Genomic DNA, 21,701 nt, shown 5'->3' on the forward strand with positions numbered 1-21,701 from the left:
AACTTGCGTTATCCTCTAAAATATTGATCGAAACCAGGTTTAATTGACTGTTTCAGCGTGGTACCACTTTACTACGTGATACAATCCAGAAGCAGCCCAGGATCTAGCCATGAAGTATGAGAAATATGCGAAAGTTTGAGCCTGATGAGGGCAAATCCTAGACCTAACCCAAACCTATCAAGCGTTATCCTCTAAAATATTTATCAAGACCAGGTTTAATTGAATGTATCAGTGTGGTACCACATTACTACGTAAACCAAACCAGAGAAAACCCAGGATCCGTTCAACAAGTATGTGAAAAATGCGAAAGTATGACACTGATGAGGGCAAATCCCAGACCTATCCCAGACCTAACTAGCGTTGTCCTCTAAAATATTGATGGAAACCAGGTTTCATTGACTGTTTCAGTGTGGTACTACATTACTACGTGATGCAATACAGAAAAAATCCAGGATCTGTTCAACAAGTATGTGAAAAACGCGAAAGTATGAGCCTTATGAGGGCAAATCCTAGACCTAACCCAGACCTAACACGCGTTATCCTCTAAAATATTTATCAAGACCAGGTTTAATTGATTGTTTCAGTGTGGTCCCACATTACTACGCGATCCACACCAGAAAAAACCCAGGATCCGTTCAACAGGTATGTGAAGAATGCGAAAGTATGCGTCTGATGAGTGAAAATCCCAGGCCAAACCTAGACCTATCATGCGTTATCCTCAAAAATAATGATCGAAACCAGGTTTAATTGACTGTTTCAGTGTGGTACCACATTACTACGTGATCCAATCCAGAAATAGCCCAGGATCTAGCCATGAAGTATTTGAATAATGCGAAAGTATGAGCCTGATGAGGGCAAATCCTAGACGTAACCCAGACCTAACATACGTTATCCTCTAAAATATTTATCAAGACCAGGTTCAATTGAATGTTTCAGTGTGGTACCCCATTACTACGTGATACAATCCAGAAATAGCCCAGGATCTAGCCATGAAGTATTAGAATAATGCGAAAGTATGAGCCTGGTGAGGGCGAATCCCAGACCTATCCCAGACCTAACTTGCGTTATCCTCTAAAATATTGATCGATACCAGGTTTAATGGACTGCTTCAGTGTGGTACCACTTTACTACGTGATCCAAAGCAGAAAAAACCCTCGATCAGGTCAACATGTATGTAAAAACTGCGAAAGTATGACCCTGATGAGGGCAGATCCCAGGCGTAACCTATACCTAACATGCGTTGTCCTCTAAAATATTGATGGAAACCAGGTTTAATTGACTGTTTCAGTGTCGTACTTCAATACTACGTGACGCAATCCAGAAAAAGCCCCGGATCTAGCCATCAAGTATGAGAAATATGCGAAAGAATGAGCCTGATGAGAGCAAATCCCAGAACTATACCAGACATAACTAGCGTTATCCTCGAAAATATTGAACGAAACCAGGTTTAATTGACTGTTTCGGTGTGGTACCACATTACTACGTGATCCAATCCAGAAATAGCCCAGGATCTATCCATGAAGTATAAGAAATATGCGAAAGTATGACCCTGATGAGGGCAAATCCTAGACCTAACCCAGACCTAAGATGCGTTATCCTCTAAAATATTTATCCAAACCAGGTTTCATTGTACGTTTCAGTGTGGTACCACTTTACTACGTGATCCAATCCAGAAATAGCCCAGGGTCCAGCCATGAAGTATGAGAAATATGCGAAAGTATGAGCCTGATGAGGGCAAATCCTAGAACTAACCCAGACCTAACATGCGTTATCCTCTAAAATATTGATCGAAACCAGGTTCAATCGACTGTTTCAGCGTGGTACCACATTACTACGTGATACAATCCTGAAACAGCCCAGGATCTAGCCATGAAGTATGAGAATTATGCGAAAGTATGAGCCTGATGAGGGCAAATCCTAGACCTAACCCAGACCTAACATGCGTTATCCTCTAAAATATTTATCAAGACCAGGTTTAATTGAATGTATCAGTGTGGTACCACATTACTACGTGAACCAAACCAGAAAAAAACCCAGGATCTGTTCAACAAGTATGTGAAAAATGCGAAAGTATGAGTCTGATGAGGGCAAATCCCAGGCCTAACCTAGACACAACATGCGTTATCCTCTAGAATATTGATCGAAACCAGGTTTAATCGACTGTTTCAGGGTGGTACCACACTACTACGTGATCCAAGCCAGAAAAAAACCCAGGATCTGTTCAACAAGTATGTGAAAAATGCGAAAGTATGAGTCTGATGAGGGCAAATCCCAGGCCTAACCTAGACACAACATGCGTTATCCTCTAGAATATTGATCGAAACCACGTTGAGTGAACTGTTTCATTGTGGTACCACATTACTGCGTGATCCGATGCAGAAATAGCCCAGGATCTAGCTATGAAGTATGAGAAATATGCGAAAGTATGAGCCTGATCAGGGCAAATCCCAGGGCTAACCTAGACATAACATGCGTTATCCTCTAAAATATTGATCGAAACCACGTTGAGTGGACTGTTTCAGTGTGGCACCACATTACTGCGCGATCCGATGCAGAATTAGCCCAGGATCTATCTATGAAGTATGAGAAATATGCGAAAGTATGAGCCTGATGAGGGCAAATCCCAGGCCTAACCTAGACCTAACATGCGTTATCCTCAAAAATATTGATCGAAACCAGGTTTAATCGACTGTTTCAGTGTGGTACCACACTACTACGTGATCCAAGCCAGAAAAAAACCCAGGATCTGTTCAACAAGTATGTGAAAAATGCGATAGTATGAGTCTGATGAGGGCAAATCCCAGGCCTAACCTAGACATAACATGCGTTATCCTCTAAAATATTGATCGAAACCACGTTGAGTGGTCTGTTTCAGAGTGGTACCACATTACTACGTGATCCAATGCAGAAAAAGCCCAGGATCTAGCCATGAAGTACGAGAAATATGCGAAAGTATGGGTCTGATGAGGGCAAATCCCAGACCTGTCCCAGACCTAACATGCGTTATCCTCAAAAATATTGATCGAAACCAGGTTTAATTGACTGTTTCAGTGTGGTACCACATTACTACGTGATCCAATCCAGAAATAGCCGAGGATCTAGCCATGAAGTATGAGATATATGCGAAAGAATGAGCCTGATGAGAGCAAATCCCAGACCTAACCTAGACCTAACATGCGTTATCCTCAAGAATATTGATCGAAACCAGGTTTAATGGACTGTTTCAGTGTGGTACCACATTACTACGTGATCCAATCCAGAAATAGCCCAGGATCTAGCCATGAAGTATTAGAAATGTGCGAAAGTATGAGCCTGATGATGGCAAATCCTAGACCTTACCCAGGCCTAACATGCGTTATCCTGTAAGATATTTATCAAGACCAGGTTTAATTGAATGTTTCAGTGTGGTACCACATTACTACGTGATGCAAACCAGAGAAAACCCAGGATCCGTTCAACAAGTATGTGAAGAATGCGAAAGTATGAGTCTGATGAGTGATAAACCCAGGCCTAACCTAGACCTAACATGCGTTATCCTCAAAAATATTGAGCGAAACCAGGTTTAATCGACTGTTTCAGTGTGGTACCACATTACTACATGATCGAAACCAGAAAAAAACCCATGGATCTGTTTAACAAGTATGTGAAAAATGCGAAAGTATGAGTCTGATGAGGGCAAATCCCAGGCCTAACCCAGACATAACATGCGTTATCCTCTAAAATATTGATCGAAACCACGTTGAGTGGACTGTTTCAGAGTGGTACCACATTACTACGTGATCCAATGCAGAAAAAGCCCAGGATCTAGCCATGAAGTATGAGAAATATGCGAAAGTATGGGTCTGATGAGGGTAAATCCCAGACCTATCCCAGACCTAACATGCGTTATCCTCTAAAATATTCATCGAAACCAGGTTTAATTGACTGTTTCAGTGTGGTACCACATTACTACGTGATCCAATCCAGAAATAGCCGAGGATGTAGCCATGAAGTATGAGATATATGCGAAAGAATGAGCCTGATGAGAGCAAATCCCAGACCTAACCTAGACCTAACATGCGTTATCCTCTAAAATATTGATCGAAACCAGGTTTAGTGGACTGTTGCAGTGTGGTACCACTCTACTACGTGACCCAAAGCAGAAAAAACCCTCGATCAGGTCAACATGTATGTTAAAAATGCGAAAGTATGACTCTGATGAGGGCAAATCCCAGGTCTAACCTAGACCTAACATGAGTTATCCTTTAAAATATTCATCGAAACCACGTTGAGTGGACTGTTTCAGTGTGGTACCACATTACTGCGTGATCCAATGCAGAAATAGCCCTGGATCTAGCTATGAAGTATGTGAAATATGCGAAAGTATGAGCCTGATGAGGGCAAATCCCAGGACTAACCTAGACATAACATGCGTTATCCTCTAAGATATTGATCGAAACCACGTTGAGTGGACTGTTTCAGTGTGGTACCACATTACTGCCTGATCCAAACCAGAAAAAACCCAGGATCTGTTCAACCAGTATGTGAAAAATGCGAAACTATGAGTCTGATGGGGGCAAATCCCAGACCTAACCCAGACCTAACATGCGTTATCCTCTAAAATATTGATCGAAACCAGGTCTAATTGACTGTTTCAGTGTGGTACCACATTACTGCGTGATCCAATGCAAAAATAGCCCAGGATCTAGCTATGAAGTATGAGAAATATGCGAAAGTATGAGACTGATGAGGGCAAATCCCAGGCCTAACCTAGACCTAACATGCGTTATCCCCAAAAATATTGATCGAAACCAGGTTTAATGGACTGTTTTAGTGTGGTACCACTTTACTACGTGATCCAAAGCAGAAAAAACCCTCGATTAGGTCATCATGTATGTTAAAACTGCGAAAGTATGTCCCTGATGAGGGCAAATCCCAGGCCTAAACTTGACCTAACATGCGTTGTCCTCTAAAATATTGATCGAAACCAGGTTTAATTGACTGTTTTAGTGTGGTACCACTTTACTACGTGATCCAAAGCAGAAAAAACCCTCGATTAGGTCAACATGTATGTTAAAACTGCGAAAGTATGTCCCTGATGAGGGCAAATCCCAGGCCTAAACTTGACCTAACATGCGTTATCCTCTAAAATATTGATCGAAACCAGGTTTAATGGACTGCTTCAGTGTGGTACCTCATTACTACCTAATCCAAACAAAAAAAAACCCAGGATCTGTTCAACAAGTATGTGAAAAACGCGAAAGTATGAGCCTCATGAGGGCATATCCCAGAACTATCCCAGACCTAACTTGCGTTGTCCTCTAAAATATTGATCGAAACCAGGTTTAATTGACTGTTTTAGTGTGGTACCACTTTACTACGTGATCCAAAGCAGAAAAAACCCTCGATTAGGTCAACATGTATGTTAAAACTGCGAAAGTATGTCCCTGATGAGGGCAAATCCCAGGCCTAAACTTGACCTAACATACGTTATCCTCTAAAATATTGATCGAAACCACGTTGAGTGGACTGTTTCAGTGTGGTACCACATTACTGCGTGATCCGATGCAGAATTAGCCCAGGATCTAGCTATGAAGTAAGAGAAATATGCGAAAGTATGAGCCTGATGAGGGCAAATCCTAGGCCTAACCTAGACATAACATGCGTTATCCTCTAAAATATTGATCGAAACCACGTTGAGTGGACTGTTTCAGTGTGGCACCACATTACTGCGTGATCCGATGCAGAACTAGCCCAGGATCTATCTATGAAGTATGAGAAATATGCGAAAGTATGAGCCTGATGAGGGCAAATCCCAGGCCTAACCTAGACCTAACAAGCGTTATCCTCAAAAATATTGATCGAAACCAGGTTTAATCGACTGTTTCAGTGTGGTACCACATTACTACGTGATCCAATCCAGAAATAGCCCAGGATCTAGCCATGAAGTATTAGAAATGTGCGAAAGTATGAGCCTGATGAGGGCAAATCCTAGACCTAACCCAGACCTAACATGCGTTATCCTCTAAAATATTTATCAAGACCAGGTTTAATTGACTGTTTCAGCGTGGTACCACATTACTACGTGATCCACACCAGAAAAAACCCAAGATCCGTCCAACAAGTATGTGAAGAATGCGAAAGTATTAGTCTGATGAGTGAAAATCCCAATCCTAACCAAGACCTAACATGCGTTATCCTCAATAATATTGATCGAAACCAGGTTTAATCGACTGTTTCAGTGTGGTACCACATTACTACGTGATCCAAACCAGAAAAAAACCCAGGATCTGTTCAACGAGTATGTGAAGTGTGCGAAAGTATGAGTCTGATGAGGGCAAATCTCATACCTATCCCGGGCCTTACTTGCGTTATCCTCTAAAATATTGATCGAAACCAGGTTTAATTGACTGTTTCAGTGTGGTACCACATTACTACGTGATCCAATCCAGAAATAGCCCAGGATCTAGCCATGAAGTATGAGAAATATGCGAAAGTATGAGCCTGACGAGGGCAAATCCTAGACATAACCCAGACCTAACATGCGTTATCCTCTAAAATATTTATCCAGACCAGGTTTAATTGATTGTTTCAGTGTGGTCCCACATTACTACGTGATCCAAACCAGAGAAAACCCAGGATCCGTTCAACAAGTATGTGAAGAATGCGAAAGTGTGAGTCTGATGACTGAAAATCCCAGGCCTAACCTAGACGTAACATGCGTTATCCTCAAAAATATTGATCGAAACCTGCTTTAATCGACTGTTTCAGTGTGGTACCACATTGCTACGTGATCCAAACCAGAAAAAACCCAGGATCAGTTCAACAAGTATGTGGAAAACGCGATAGTATGAGCCTGATGAGGGCGAATCCCAGACCTATCCCAGACCTAAGTAGCGTTGTCCTCTAAAATATTCATGGAAACCAGGTTTCATTGACTGTTTCAGTGTGGTACTACATTACTACGTGATGCAATACAGAAAAAATCCAGGATCTGTTCAACAAGTATGTGAAAAACGCGAAAGTATGAGCCTGATGAGGGCGAATCCCAGACCTATCCCAGACCTAACTTGCGTTATCCTCTAAAATATTGATCGAAACCAGGTTTAATTGACTGTTTCAGCGTGGTACCACTTTACTACGTGATACAATCCAGAAGCAGCCCAGGATCTAGCCATGAAGTATGAGAAATATGCGAAAGTTTGAGCCTGATGAGGGCAAATCCTAGACCTAACCCAAACCTATCAAGCGTTATCCTCTAAAATATTTATCAAGACCAGGTTTAATTGAATGTATCAGTGTGGTACCACATTACTACGTAAACCAAACCAGAAAAAACCCAGGATCCGTTCAACAAGTATGTGAAAAATGCGAAAGTATGACACTGATGAGGGCAAATCCCAGACCTATCCCAGACCTAACTAGCGTTGTCCTCTAAAATATTGATGGAAACCAGGTTTCATTGACTGTTTCAGTGTGGTACTACATTACTACGTGATGCAATACAGAAAAAATCCAGGATCTGTTCAACAAGTATGTGAAAAACGCGAAAGTATGAGCCTTATGAGGGCAAATCCTAGACCTAACCCAGACCTAACACGCGTTATCCTCTAAAATATTTATCAAGACCAGGTTTAATTGATTGTTTCAGTGTGGTCCCACATTACTACGCGATCCACACCAGAAAAAACCCAGGATCCGTTCAACAGGTATGTGAAGAATGCGAAAGTATGCGTCTGATGAGTGAAAATCCCAGGCCAAACCTAGACCTATCATGCGTTATCCTCAAAAATAATGATCGAAACCAGGTTTAATTGACTGTTTCAGTGTGGTACCACATTACTACGTGATCCAATCCAGAAATAGCCCAGGATCTAGCCATGAAGTATTTGAATAATGCGAAAGTATGAGCCTGATGAGGGCAAATCCTAGACGTAACCCAGACCTAACATACGTTATCCTCTAAAATATTTATCAAGACCAGGTTCAATTGAATGTTTCAGTGTGGTACCCCATTACTACGTGATACAATCCAGAAATAGCCCAGGATCTAGCCATGAAGTATTAGAATAATGCGAAAGTATGAGCCTGGTGAGGGCGAATCCCAGACCTATCCCAGACCTAACTTGCGTTATCCTCTAAAATATTGATCGATACCAGGTTTAATGGACTGCTTCAGTGTGGTACCACTTTACTACGTGATCCAAAGCAGAAAAAACCCTCGATCAGGTCAACATGTATGTAAAAACTGCGAAAGTATGACCCTGATGAGGGCAGATCCCAGGCGTAACCTATACCTAACATGCGTTGTCCTCTAAAATATTGATGGAAACCAGGTTTAATTGACTGTTTCAGTGTCGTACTTCAATACTACGTGACGCAATCCAGAAAAAGCCCCGGATCTAGCCATCAAGTATGAGAAATATGCGAAAGAATGAGCCTGATGAGAGCAAATCCCAGAACTATACCAGACATAACTAGCGTTATCCTCGAAAATATTGAACGAAACCAGGTTTAATTGACTGTTTCGGTGTGGTACCACATTACTACGTGATCCAATCCAGAAATAGCCCAGGATCTATCCATGAAGTATAAGAAATATGCGAAAGTATGACCCTGATGAGGGCAAATCCTAGACCTAACCCAGACCTAAGATGCGTTATCCTCTAAAATATTTATCCAAACCAGGTTTCATTGTACGTTTCAGTGTGGTACCACTTTACTACGTGATCCAATCCAGAAATAGCCCAGGGTCCAGCCATGAAGTATGAGAAATATGCGAAAGTATGAGCCTGATGAGGGCAAATCCTAGAACTAACCCAGACCTAACATGCGTTATCCTCTAAAATATTGATCGAAACCAGGTTCAATCGACTGTTTCAGCGTGGTACCACATTACTACGTGATACAATCCTGAAACAGCCCAGGATCTAGCCATGAAGTATGAGAAATATGCGAAAGTATGAGCCTGATGAGGGCAAATCCTAGACCTAACCCAGACCTAACATGCGTTATCCTCTAAAATATTGTTCGAAACCAGGTTCAATCGACTGTTTCAGCGTGTTACCACATTACTACGTGATACAATCCTGAAACAGCCCAGGATCTAGCCATGAAGTATGAGAATTATGCGAAAGTATGAGCCTGATGAGGGCAAATCCTAGACCTAACCCAGACCTAACATGCGTTATCCTCTAAAATATTTATCAAGACCAGGTTTAATTGAATGTATCAGTGTGGTACCACATTACTACGTGAACCAAACCAGAAAAAACCCAGGATCCGTTCAACAAGTATGTGAAAAATGCGAAAGTATGACACTGATGAGGGCAAATCCCAGACCTATCCCAGACCTAACTAGCGTTGTCCTCTAAAATATTGATGGAAACCAGGTTTCATTGACTGTTTCAGTGTGGTACTACATTACTATGTGATGCAATACAGAAAAAACCCAGGATCTGTTCAACAAGTATGTGAAAAATGCGATAGTATGAGTCTGATGAGGGCAAATCCCAGGCCTAACCTAGACATAACATGCGTTATCCTCTAAAATATTGATCGAAACCACGTTGAGTGGACTGTTTCAGAGTGGTACCACATTACTACGTGATCCAATGCAGAAAAAGCCCAGGATCTAGCCATGAAGTACGAGAAATATGCGAAAGTATGGGTCTGATGAGGGCAAATCCCAGACCTGTCCCAGACCTAACATGCGTTATCCTCAAAAATATTGATCGAAACCAGGTTTAATTGACTGTTTCAGTGTGGTACCACATTACTACGTGATCCAATCCAGAAATAGCCGAGGATCTAGCCATGAAGTATGAGATATATGCGAAAGAATGAGCCTGATGAGAGCAAATCCCAGACCTAACCTAGACCTAACATGCGTTATCCTCAAGAATATTGATCGAAACCAGGTTTAATGGACTGTTTCAGTGTGGTACCACATTACTACGTGATCCAATCCAGAAATAGCCCAGGATCTAGCCATGAAGTATTAGAAATGTGCGAAAGTATGAGCCTGATGATGGCAAATCCTAGACCTTACCCAGGCCTAACATGCGTTATCCTGTAAGATATTTATCAAGACCAGGTTTAATTGAATGTTTCAGTGTGGTACCACATTACTACGTGATGCAAACCAGAGAAAACCCAGGATCCGTTCAACAAGTATGTGAAGAATGCGAAAGTATGAGTCTGATGAGTGATAAACCCAGGCCTAACCTAGACCTAACATGCGTTATCCTCAAAAATATTGAGCGAAACCAGGTTTAATCGACTGTTTCAGTGTGGTACCACATTACTACATGATCGAAACCAGAAAAAAACCCATGGATCTGTTTAACAAGTATGTGAAAAATGCGAAAGTATGAGTCTGATGAGGGCAAATCCCAGGCCTAACCCAGACATAACATGCGTTATCCTCTAAAATATTGATCGAAACCACGTTGAGTGGACTGTTTCAGAGTGGTACCACATTACTACGTGATCCAATGCAGAAAAAGCCCAGGATCTAGCCATGAAGTATGAGAAATATGCGAAAGTATGGGTCTGATGAGGGTAAATCCCAGACCTATCCCAGACCTAACATGCGTTATCCTCTAAAATATTGATCGAAACCAGGTTTAATTGACTGTTTCAGTGTGGTACCACATTACTACGTGATCCAATCCAGAAATAGCCGAGGATGTAGCCATGAAGTATGAGATATATGCGAAGGAATGAGCCTGATGAGAGCAAATCCCAGACCTAACCTAGACCTAACATGCGTTATCCTCTAAAATATTGATCGAAACCAGGTTTAGTGGACTGTTGCAGTGTGGTACCACTCTACTACGTGACCCAAAGCAGAAAAAACCCTCGATCAGGTCAACATGTATGTTAAAAATGCGAAAGTATGACTCTGATGAGGGCAAATCCCAGGTCTAACCTAGACCTAACATGAGTTATCCTTTAAAATATTCATCGAAACCACGTTGAGTGGACTGTTTCAGTGTGGTACCACATTACTGCGTGATCCAATGCAGAAATAGCCCTGGATCTAGCTATGAAGTATGTGAAATATGCGAAAGTATGAGCCTGATGAGGGCAAATCCCAGGACTAACCTAGACATAACATGCGTTATCCTCTAAGATATTGATCGAAACCACGTTGAGTGGACTGTTTCAGTGTGGTACCACATTACTGCCTGATCCAAACCAGAAAAAACCCAGGATCTGTTCAACCAGTATGTGAAAAATGCGAAACTATGAGTCTGATGGGGGCAAATCCCAGACCTAACCCAGACCTAACATGCGTTATCCTCTAAAATATTGATCGAAACCAGGTCTAATTGACTGTTTCAGTGTGGTACCACATTACTGCGTGATCCAATGCAAAAATAGCCCAGGATCTAGCTATGAAGTATGAGAAATATGCGAAAGTATGAGACTGATGAGGGCAAATCCCAGGCCTAACCTAGACCTAACATGCGTTATCCTCAAAAATATTGATCGAAACCAGGTTTAATGGACTGTTTTAGTGTGGTACCACTTTACTACGTGATCCAAAGCAGAAAAAACCCTCGATTAGGTCATCATGTATGTTAAAACTGCGAAAGTATGTCCCTGATGAGGGCAAATCCCAGGCCTAAACTTGACCTAACATGCGTTGTCCTCTAAAATATTGATCGAAACCAGGTTTAATTGACTGTTTTAGTGTGGTACCACTTTACTACGTGATCCAAAGCAGAAAAAACCCTCGATTAGGTCAACATGTATGTTAAAACTGCGAAAGTATGTCCCTGATGAGGGCAAATCCCAGGCCTAAACTTGACCTAACATGCGTTATCCTCTAAAATATTGATCGAAACCAGGTTTAATGGACTGCTTCAGTGTGGTACCTCATTACTACCTAATCCAAACAAAAAGAAACCCAGGATCTGTTCAACCAGTATGTGAAAAATGCGAAACTATGAGTCTGATGGGGGCAAATCCCAGACCTAACCCAGACCTAACATGCGTTGTCCTCTAAAATATTGATCGAAACCAGGTTTAATTGACTGTTTTAGTGTGGTACCACTTTACTACGTGATCCAAAGCAGAAAAAACCCTCGATTAGGTCAACATGTATGTTAATACTGCGAAAGTATGTCCCTGATGAGGGCAAATCCCAGGCCTAAACTTGACCTAACATACGTTATCCTCTAAAATATTGATCGAAACCACGTTGAGTGGACTGTTTCAGTGTGGTACCACATTACTGCGTGATCCGATGCAGAATTAGCCCAGGATCTAGCTATGAAGTAAGAGAAATATGCGAAAGTATGAGCCTGATGAGGGCAAATCCTAGGCCTAACCTAGACATAACATGCGTTATCCTCTAAAATATTGATCGAAACCACGTTGAGTGGACTGTTTCAGTGTGGCACCACATTACTGCGTGATCCGATGCAGAACTAGCCCAGGATCTATCTATGAAGTATGAGAAATATGCGAAAGTATGAGCCTGATGAGGGCAAATCCCAGGCCTAACCTAGACCTAACAAGCGTTATCCTCAAAAATATTGATCGAAACCAGGTTTAATCGACTGTTTCAGTGTGGTACCACATTACTACGTGATCCAATCCAGAAATAGCCCAGGATCTAGCCATGAAGTATTAGAAATGTGCGAAAGTATGAGCCTGATGAGGGCAAATCCTAGACCTAACCCAGACCTAACATGCGTTATCCTCTAAAATATTTATCAAGACCAGGTTTAATTGACTGTTTCAGCGTGGTACCACATTACTACGTGATCCACACCAGAAAAAACCCAAGATCCGTCCAACAAGTATGTGAAGAATGCGAAAGTATTAGTCTGATGAGTGAAAATCCCAATCCTAACCAAGACCTAACATGCGTTATCCTCAATAATATTGATCGAAACCAGGTTTAATCGACTGTTTCAGTGTGGTACCACATTACTACGTGATCCAAACCAGAAAAAAACCCAGGATCTGTTCAACGAGTATGTGAAGTGTGCGAAAGTATGAGTCTGATGAGGGCAAATCTCATACCTATCCCGGGCCTTACTTGCGTTATCCTCTAAAATATTGATCGAAACCAGGTTTAATTGACTGTTTCAGTGTGGTACCACATTACTACGTGATCCAATCCAGAAATAGCCCAGGATCTAGCCATGAAGTATGAGAAATATGCGAAAGTATGAGCCTGACGAGGGCAAATCCTAGACATAACCCAGACCTAACATGCGTTATCCTCTAAAATATTTATCCAGACCAGGTTTAATTGATTGTTTCAGTGTGGTCCCACATTACTACGTGATCCAAACCAGAGAAAACCCAGGATCCGTTCAACAAGTATGTGAAGAATGCGAAAGTGTGAGTCTGATGACTGAAAATCCCAGGCCTAACCTAGACGTAACATGCGTTATCCTCAAAAATATTGATCGAAACCTGGTTTAATCGACTGTTTCAGTGTGGTACCACATTGCTACGTGATCCAAACCAGAAAAAACCCAGGATCAGTTCAACAAGTATGTGGAAAACGCGATAGTATGAGCCTGATGAGGGCGAATCCCAGACCTATCCCAGACCTAACTAGCGTTGTCCTCTAAAATATTCATGGAAACCAGGTTTCATTGACTGTTTCAGTGTGGTACTACATTACTACGTGATGCAATACAGAAAAAATCCAGGATCTGTTCAACAAGTATGTGAAAAACGCGAAAGTATGAGCCTGGTGAGGGCGAATCCCAGACCTATCCCAGACCTAACTTGCGTTATCCTCTAAAATATTGATCGAAACCAGGTTTAATTGACTGTTTCAGCGTGGTACCACTTTACTACGTGATACAATCCAGAAGCAGCCCAGGATCTAGCCATGAAGTATGAGAAATATGCGAAAGTATGAGCCTGATGAGGGCAAATCCTAGACCTAACCCAAACCTATCAAGCGTTATCCTCTAAAATATTTATCAAGACCAGGTTTAATTGAATGTATCAGTGTGGTACCACATTACTACGTAAACCAAACCAGAAAAAACCCAGGATCCGTTCAACAAGTATGTGAAAAATGCGAAAGTATGACACTGATGAGGGCAAATCCCAGACCTATCCCAGACCTAACTAGCGTTGTCCTCTAAAATATTGATGGAAACCAGGTTTCATTGACTGTTTCAGTGTGGTACTACATTACTACGTGATGCAATACAGAAAAAATCCAGGATCTGTTCAACAAGTATGTGAAAAACGCGAAAGTATGAGCCTTATGAGGGCAAATCCTAGACCTAACCCAGACCTAACACGCGTTATCCTCTAAAATATTTATCAAGACCAGGTTTAATTGATTGTTTCAGTGTGGTCCCACATTACTACGCGATCCACACCAGAAAAAACCCAGGATCCGTTCAACAGGTATGTGAAGAATGCGAAAGTATGCGTCTGATGAGTGAAAATCCCAGGCCAAACCTAGACCTATCATGCGTTATCCTCAAAAATAATGATCGAAACCAGGTTTAATTGACTGTTTCAGTGTGGTACCACATTACTACGTGATCCAATCCAGAAATAGCCCAGGATCTAGCCATGAAGTATTTGAATAATGCGAAAGTATGAGCCTGATGAGGGCAAATCCTAGACGTAACCCAGACCTAACATACGTTATCCTCTAAAATATTTATCAAGACCAGGTTCAATTGAATGTTTCAGTGTGGTACCCCATTACTACGTGATACAATCCAGAAATAGCCCAGGATCTAGCCATGAAGTATTAGAATAATGCGAAAGTATGAGCCTGGTGAGGGCGAATCCCAGACCTATCCCAGACCTAACTTGCGTTATCCTCTAAAATATTTATCCAAACCAGGTTTCATTGTACGTTTCAGTGTGGTACCACTTTACTACGTGATCCAATCCAGAAATAGCCCAGGGTCCAGCCATGAAGTATGAGAAATATGCGAAAGTATGAGCCTGATGAGGGCAAATCCTAGAACTAACCCAGACATAACTAGCGTTATCCTCGAAAATATTGAACGAAACCAGGTTTAATTGACTGTTTCGGTGTGGTACCACATTACTACGTGATCCAATCCAGAAATAGCCCAGGATCTATCCATGAAGTATAAGAAATATGCGAAAGTATGACCCTGATGAGGGCAAATCCTAGACCTAACCCAGACCTAAGATGCGTTATCCTCTAAAATATTTATCCAAACCAGGTTTCATTGTACGTTTCAGTGTGGTACCACTTTACTACGTGATCCAATCCAGAAATAGCCCAGGGTCCAGCCATGAAGTATGAGAAATATGCGAAAGTATGAGCCTGATGAGGGCAAATCCTAGAACTAACCCAGACCTAACATGCGTTATCCTCTAAAATATTGATCGAAACCAGGTTCAATCGACTGTTTCAGCGTGGTACCACATTACTACGTGATACAATCCTGAAACAGCCCAGGATCTAGCCATGAAGTATGAGAAATATGCGAAAGTATGACACTGATGAGGGCAAATCCCAGACCTATCCCAGACCTAACTAGCGTTGTCCTCTAAAATATTGATGGAAACCAGGTTTCATTGACTGTTTCAGTGTGGTACTACATTACTATGTGATGCAATACAGAAAAAACCCAGGATCTGTTCAACAAGTATGTGAAAAACGCGAAGGTATGAGCCTGATGAGGGCAAATCCTAGACCTAACCCAGACCTAACACGCGTTATCCTCTAAAATATTGATCGATACCAGGTTTAATGGACTGCTTCAGTGTGGTTCCCACTTTACTACGTGATCCAAAGCAGAAAAAACCCTCGATCAGGTCAACATGTATGTAAAAACTGCGAAAGTATGACCCTGATGAGGGCAGATCCCAGGCGTAACCTATACCTAACATGCGTTGTCCTCTAAAATATTGATGGAAACCAGGTTTAATTGACTGTTTCAGTGTCGTACTTCAATACTACGTGATGCAATCCAGAAAAAGCCCCGGATCTAGCCATCAAGTATGAGAAATATGCGAAGAATGAGCCTGATGAGAGCAAATCCCAGACCTATACCAGACATAACTAGCGTTATCCTCTAAAATATTGAACGAAACCAGGTTTAATTGACTGTTTCGGTGTGGTACCACATTACTACGTGATCGATACCAGAAAAAACTCAGGATTTGTTCAACAAGAATGCGAAAAAAGCGAAAGCATGAGTCTGATGAGGGCAAATCCCAGGCCTAACCTATACCTAACGTGCGTTGTCCTCTAAGATATTGATGGAAACTAGGTTTAATGGACTGTTTCAGTGTGGTACCACTTTACTACGTGATCGAAAGCAGATGAAACCCTCGATCAGGTCAACATGTATGTTAGAACTGCGAAAGTATGACCCTGCTGAGGGCAAATCGCAGGCCTAACCTAGACCTAACATGCGTTGCCCTCTAAAATATTGATGGAAACCAGGTTTAATTGACTGTTTCAGTGTTGTACATCATTACTACGTGATGCAATCCAGAAAAAGCCCAGGATCTAGCCATCAAGTATGAGAAATATGCGAAAGAATCAGCCTGTTGAGAGCAAATCCCAGACCTAACCCAGACCTAACATGAATTATTCTCTAAAATATTGATCGAAACCAGGTTTAATTGACTGTTTCGGTGTGGCACCACATTACTACGCGATCCAATCCAGAAATAGCCCAGGATCCAGCCATGAAGTATGAGAAATATGCGAAAGTATGAGCCTGATGAGGGCAAATCCTAGACCTAACCCAGACCTAACATGCGTTATCCTCTAAAATATTTATCAAGACCAGGTTTAATTGATTGTTTGAGTGTGGTCCCACATTACTACGTGATCCAAACCAGAAAAAACCCAGGTTCCGTTCAACAAGTATGTGAAGAATGCGAAAGTATGAGTCTGATGGGTGAAAATCCCAGGCCTAACCTAGACCTAACATGCGTTATCCTCAAAAATATTGATCGGAACCTGGTTTAATCGACTGTTTCAGTGTGGTACCACACTACTACGTGATGCAATCCAGAAAAAGCCCAGGATCTAGCCATCAAGTATGAGAAATATGCGAAAGAATGAGCCTGATGAGGGCAAATCCTAGACCTATCCCAGACCTAACTTGCGTTATCCTCTAAAATATTCATGAAACCAGGTTTAATTGACTGTTTTAGTGTGGTGCCCCATTACTACGTGATCCAATCCAGAAATAGCCCAGGATCTAGCCATCAAGTGTGAGAAATATGCGAAAGAATGAGCCTGTTGAGAGCAAATCCCAGACGTAACCCAGACCTAACATGAATTAGTCTCTAAAATAATGATCGAAACCAGGTTTAATTGACTGTTTCGGTGTGGCACCACATTACTACGCGATCCAATCCAGAAATAGCCCAGGATCCAACCATGAAGTATGAGAAATATGCGAAAGTATGAGCCTGATGAGGGCGAATCCCAGACCTATCCCAGACCTAACTTGCGTTATCCTCTAAAATACTGATCGAAACCAGGTTTAATCGCCTTTCTCAGTGTGGAACCGCATTACTACGCGATCGAAACCAGTAAAAACCCAGGATCAGTTCAACAAGTATGTGGAAAACGCGATAGTATGAGCCTGATGAGGGCGAATCCTAGACCTATCTCAGACCTTACTTGCGTTATCCTCTAAAATATTGATCGAAACCAGGTTTAATTGACTGTTTCAGCGTGGTGCCACATTACTACGTGATACAATCCAGAAATAGCCCAGGATCTAGCCATGAAGTATGAGAAATATGCGAAAGTATGAGCCTCATGAGGGCAAATCCCAGGACTAACCTAGACATAACATGCGTTATCCTCTAAGATATTGATCGAAACCACGTTGAGTGGACTGTTTCAGTGTGGTACCACATTACTACGTGATCCATACCAGAAAAAACTCAGGATTTGTTCAACAAGTATGTGAAAAATACGAAAGCATGAGTCTGATGAGGGCAAATCCTAGACCTAACCCAGACCTAACATGCGTTATCCTCTAAAATATTTATCAAGACCAGGTTTAATTTATTGTTTCTGTGTGGTACCACATTACTACGTGATCCATACCAGAAAAAACTCAGGATTTGTTCAACAAGTATGTGAAAAATACGAAAGCATGAGTCTGATGAGGGCAAATCCTAGACCTAACCCAGACCTAACATGCGTTATCCTCTAAAATATTGATCGAAACCAGGTTTAATTGAATGTTTCAGTGTGGCACCACATTACTACGTGATGCAGTCCAGAAAAAGCCCAGGATCTAGCCATCAAGTATGAGAAATATGCGAAAGAATGAGCCTGATGACAGCAAATCCCAGACCTAACCTAGACCTAACATGCGTTATCCTTTAAAATATTTATCAAGATCAGGTTTAATTGAATGTTTCATTGTGGTACCACATTACTACGTGATCCAATCCAGAAATAGCCCAGGATCTAGCCATGAAGTATGAGAGATATGCGAAAGTATGAGCTTGATGAGGGCGAATCCCAGACCTATCCTAGACCTAACTTGCGTTATGCTCTATAATATTGATCGAAACCAGGTTTAATTGAATGTTTCAGTGTGGCACCACATTACTACGTGATGCAATCCAGAAAAAGCCCAGGATCTAGCCATCAAGTATGAGAAATATGCGAAAGAATGAGCCTGATGAGAGCAAATCCCAGACCTAACCTAGACCTAACATGCGTTTTCCTCTAAAATATTGATCGAAACCAGGTTTAATGGATTGTTTCAGTGTGGTACCACATTACTACGTGACCCAAACCAGAAAAAACCCAGGATCTGTTCAACAAGTATGTGGAAAACGCGAAAGTATGAGCCTGATGAGGGCAAATCCTAGACCTAACCTAGACCTAACATGCGTTATCCTCTAAAATATTGATCGAAACCAGGTTTAATTGACTGTTTCAGTGTGGTACCACATTACTACGTGACCCAATCCAGAAATAGCCCAGGATCTAGCCATGAAGTATGAGAAATATGCGAAAGAATGAGCCTGATGAGGGTAAATCCCAGACCTATCCCAGACCTAACTTGCGTTATCCTCTAAAATATTGATCGAAACAAGGTTCAATTGACTGTTTCAGTGTGGTCCCACATTTCTACGTGATCCAAACCAGAAAAAACCCAGGATCCGTTCAACAAGTATGTGAAGAATGCGAAAGTATGAGTCTGATGAGAGAAAATCCCAGGCCTAACCTAGACCTAACATGCGTTATCCTCAAAAATATTGATCGAAACCAGGTTTAATCGACTGTTTCAGTGTTGTACTTCATTACTGCGTGATGCAATCCAGAAAAAACCCAGGATCTGTTCAACACGTATGTGAAGAACGCGAAAGTATGAGCCTGATGAGGGCGAATCCCAGACCTATCCCAGACCTAACATGTAATATCCTCTAAGATATTGATCGAAACCAGGTTTAGTGGGCTGTTCCAGTGTGGTACCACATTACTACGTGACCCAAACCAGAAAAAACCCAGGATCTGTTCAACAAGTATGTGGAAAACGCGAAAGTATGAGCCTGATGAGGGCAAATCCTAGACCTAACCTAGACCTAACATGCGTTATCCTCTAAAATATTGATCGAAACCAGGTTTAATTGACTGTTTCAGTGTGGTACCACATTACTACGTGACCCAATCCAGAAATAGCCCAGGATCTAGCCATGAAGTATGAGAAATATGCGAAAGAATGAGCCTGTTGAGAGCAAATCCCAGACGTAACCCAGACCTAACATGAATTAGTCTCTAAAATAATGATCGAAACCAGGTTTAATTGACTGTTTCGGTGTGGCACCACATTACTACGCGATCCAATCCAGAAATAGCCCAGGATCCAACCATGAAGTATGAGAAATATGCGAAAGTATGAGCCTGATGAGGGCGAATCCCAGACCTATCCCAGACCTAACTTGCGTTATCCTCTAAAATACTGATCGAAACCAGGTTTAATCGCCTTTCTCAGTGTGGAACCGCATTACTACGCGATCGAAACCAGTAAGAACCCAGGATCAGTTCAACAAGTATGTGGAAAACGCGATAGTTTGAGCCTGATGAGGGCGAATCCTAGACCTATCTCAGACCTTACTTGCGTTATCCTCTAAAATGTTGATCGAAACCAGGTTTAATTGACTGTTTCAGCGTGGTACCACATTACTACGTGATACAATCCAGAAATAGCCCAGGATCTAGCCATGAAGTATGAGAAATATGCGAAAGTATGAGCCTGATGAGGGCAAATCCTAGACCTACCCCAGACCTAACATGCGTTATCCTCAAAAATATTTATCAAGACCAGGTTTAATTGAATGTTTCAGTGTGGTACCACATTACTACGTGATCCATACCAGAAAAAACTCAGGATTTGTTCAACAAGTATGTGAAAAATACGAAAGCATGAGTCTGATAAGGGCAAATCCTAGACCTAACCCAGACCTAACATGCGTTATCCTCTAAAATATTTATCAAGACCAGGTTTAATTTATTGTTTCTGTGTGGTACCACATTACTACGTGATCCATACCAGAAAAAACTCAGGATTTGTTCAACAAGTATGTGAAAAATACGAAAGCATGAGTCTGATGAGGGCAAATCCTAGACCTAACCCAGACCTAACATGCGTTATCCTCTAAAATATTGATCGAAACCAGGTTTAATTGAATGTTTCAGTGTGGCACCACATTACTACGTGATGCAGTCCAGAAAAAGCCCAGGATCTAGCCATCAAGTATGAGAAATATGCGAAAGAATGAGCCTGATGACAGCAAATCCCAGACCTAACCTAGACCTAACATGCGTTATCCTTTAAAATATTTATCAAGATCAGGTTTAATTGAATGTTTCATTGTGGTACCACATTACTACGTGATCCAATCCAGAAATAGCCCAGGATCTAGCCATGAAGTATGAGAAATATGCGAAAGTATGAGCTTGATGAGGGCGAAGCCCAGACCTATCCTAGACCTAACTTGCGTTATGCTCTATAATATTGATCGAAACCAGGTTTAATTGAATGTTTCAGTGTGGCACCACATTACTACGTGATGCAATCCAGAAAAAGCCCAGGATCTAGCCATCAAGTATGAGAAATATGCGAAAGAATGAGCCTGATGAGAGCAAATCCCAGACCTAACCTAGACCTAACATGCGTTATCCTCTAAAATATTGATCGAAACCAGGTTTAATGGATTGTTTCAGTGTGGTCCCACATTACTACGTGATCCAAACCAGAGAAAACCCAGGATCCGTTCAACAAGTATGTGAAGAATGCGAAAGTGTGAGTCTGATGACTGAAAATCCCAGGCCTAACCTAGACGTAACATGCGTTATCCTCAAAAATATTGATCGAAACCTGGTTTAATCGACTGTTTCAGTGTGGTACCACATTGCTACGTGATCCAAACCAGAAAAAACCCAGGATCAGTTCAACAAGTATGTGGAAAACGCGATAGTATGAGCCTGATGAGGGCGAATCCCAGACCTATCCCAGACCTAACTAGCGTTGTCCTCTAAAATATTCATGGAAACCAGGTTTCATTGACTGTTTCAGTGTGGTACTACATTACTACGTGATGCAATACAGAAAAAATCCAGGATCTGTTCAACAAGTATGTGAAAAACGCGAAAGTATGAGCCTGGTGAGGGCGAATCCCAGACCTATCCCAGACCTAACTTGCGTTATCCTCTAAAATATTGATCGAAACCAGGTTTAATT

Source organism: Colletes latitarsis, chromosome 3 (genome assembly GCF_051014445.1).
Source record: "Colletes latitarsis isolate SP2378_abdomen chromosome 3, iyColLati1, whole genome shotgun sequence".
Lineage (NCBI taxonomy): Eukaryota > Metazoa > Arthropoda > Insecta > Hymenoptera > Colletidae > Colletes > Colletes latitarsis.